Source organism: Petromyzon marinus, unplaced genomic scaffold (genome assembly GCF_048934315.1).
Source record: "Petromyzon marinus isolate PM22_M1 ecotype Great Lakes invasive population unplaced genomic scaffold, UKy_Petmar_22M1.pri1.0 PM_G_Scaffold_224, whole genome shotgun sequence".
In the NCBI taxonomy this organism is placed as follows: Eukaryota; Metazoa; Chordata; class Hyperoartia; order Petromyzontiformes; family Petromyzontidae; genus Petromyzon; species Petromyzon marinus.
Window position 1 is genome coordinate 22501 of NW_027422789.1, and position 2500 is coordinate 25000.

Here is a 2500-nt window from a genome sequence, read left to right on the forward strand (position 1 = left end):
TGCTAAACCTGTTCTTCGACTCCTTGAATCTGTCTCTATCCCCACTCCTAAACGCTTCCTCCTTCTCCAACCTCAACCTTTTGAGCTTTGCTGAGAACCAGGGCTTGTTGTTGTTAAAGTTCACCCTGGTACGTGTTGGGATACAGCAGTCCTCACAGAAGCTGATGTACACAGCCTCTGTGAGTTCATCCAGACTATTGGTAGCAGTCGTGAACATATCCCAGTCAGTACAGTCTAAGCACGCCCGCAAATCTTCCACAGCCTCACTGGTCCACTGTTTAGATGTCCTCACAGCAGGTTTACAGAGTTTTAGTTGCTGCCTGTATGCACGAATCAGGTGGACCAAGGGAGTTCTGTGCGAGCCGAACAGCCCCGTGACCCACAAGAGAAACATCCCCGCCAAATTCGAGCGTTTGACGGGGTCTATCCGTGAAAAAATATTCACGTTTTTGAGTGCACATGCATTTCTGCTGCAAATGCCTCTGGAAGTTTCATGCCGTTCGTATGCCAATTGTGGCAACACGAAAATGACCCGTTTTCCCATTCCGAGGGATTTCTGTGCGACCCTAACAGCCCCGTGAGCCACAAGAGACACATCCCCGCCAATTTCTAGCGTTTCACGGGGTCTATCCGTGAAAAATATAGACGTTTTTGAGTGCACATGCATTTCTGCTGCAGATGCCTCTGGAAGTTTCATGCCGTTCGTACGCAATGTGGCAACACGAAAATGACCCCTTTTCCCATTCCGAGGGATTTCTGTGCGACCCTAACTAACAGCGCCCGTGAGCCACAAGAGAGACATCCCCGCCAATTTATAGCGTTTCACGGGGTCTATCCGTGAAAAATATAGACGTTTTTGAGTGCACATGCATTCCTGCTGCAAATGCCTCTGGAAGTTTCATGCCGTTCCTATGCAATGTGGCCACACAAAAATGACCCGTTTTCCCATTCCGAGGCATTTCTGTGCGACCCTAACAGCCCCGTGAGCCACAAGAGAGACATCCCCGCCAACTTCTAGCGTTTGACGGGGTCTATGCGTGAAAAATATTAAAATTTTTGAGTGCACGTGCCTTTCTGCTGCAAATGCCTCTGGAAGTTTCATGGCGTTCCTATGCAATGTGGCAACACGAAAATGACCCCTTTTCCCATTCCGAGGGAGTTCTGTGCCACCCTAACAGCCCCGTGAGCCACAAGAGACACATCCCCGCCAATTTCTAGCGTTTCACGGGGTCTATCCGTGAAACATATAGAAGTTTTTGAGTGCACATGCATTCCTGCTGCAAATGCCTCTGGAAGTTTCATGCGGTTCGTACGCAATGTGGCAACACGAAAATGACCCGTTTTCCCATTCCCAGGGATTTCTGTGCGACCCGAACAGCCCCGTGAGCCACAAGAGACACATCCCCGCCAATTTCTAGCGTTTCACGGGGTCTATCCGTGAAAAATATCAATTTTTTTTTGACTGCACATGCATTTCTGCTGCAAATGCCTCTGGAAGTTGCATGCGGTTCGCATGCAATGTGGCGACACGAAAATGACCCGTTTTCCCATTCCGAGGGATTTCTGTGCCACCCTAACAGCCCCGTGAGCCACAAGAGAGACATCCCCGCCAATTTCTAGCGTATCACGGGGTCTATCCGTGAGAAATATTCACTTTTTTGAGTGCACATGCATTCCTGCTGCAAATGCCTCTGGAAGTTTCATGCGGTTCGTATGCAATGTGGCGACACGAAAATGACCCGTTTTCCCATTCCGAGGGATTTCTGTGCCACCCTAACAGCCCCGTGAGCCACAAGAGAGACATCCCCGCCCACTTCTAGCGTTTCACGGGGTCTCTCCGTGAAAAATATCACATTTTTTGAGTGCACATGCATTCCTGCTGCAAATGCCTCTGGAAGTTTCATGCGGTTCGCATGCAATGTGGCGACACGAAAATGACCCGTTTTTTCCCATTCCGAGGGATTTCTGTGCCACCCTAACAGCCCCGTGAGCCACAAGAGACACATCCCCGCCAATTTCTAGCGTTTCACGGGGTCTATCCGTGAAAAATATTCAATTTTTTGACTGCACATGCATTTCTGCTGCAAATGCCTCTGGAAGTTTCATGCGGTTCGCATGCAATGTGGCGACACGAAAATGACCCGTTTTCCCATTCCGAGGGATTTCTGTGCCACCCTAACAGCCCCGTGAGCCACAAGAGAGACATCGCCGCCAATTTCTAGCGTTTCACGGGGTCTATCCGTGAAAAATATTCACTTTTTTGACTGCACATGCATTCCTGCTGCAAATGCCTCTGGAAGTTTCATGCCGTTCGCATGCAATGTGGCAACACGAAAATGACCCGTTTTCCCATTCCGAGGGATTTCTGTGCCACCCTAACAGCCCCGTGAGCCACAAGAGACACATCCCCGCCAATTTCTAGCGTTTCACGGGGTCTATCCGTAAAAATGTAGCACGCACCAAAACGAGAAAAGATTTCCATCGCACCTGCACTATTGTA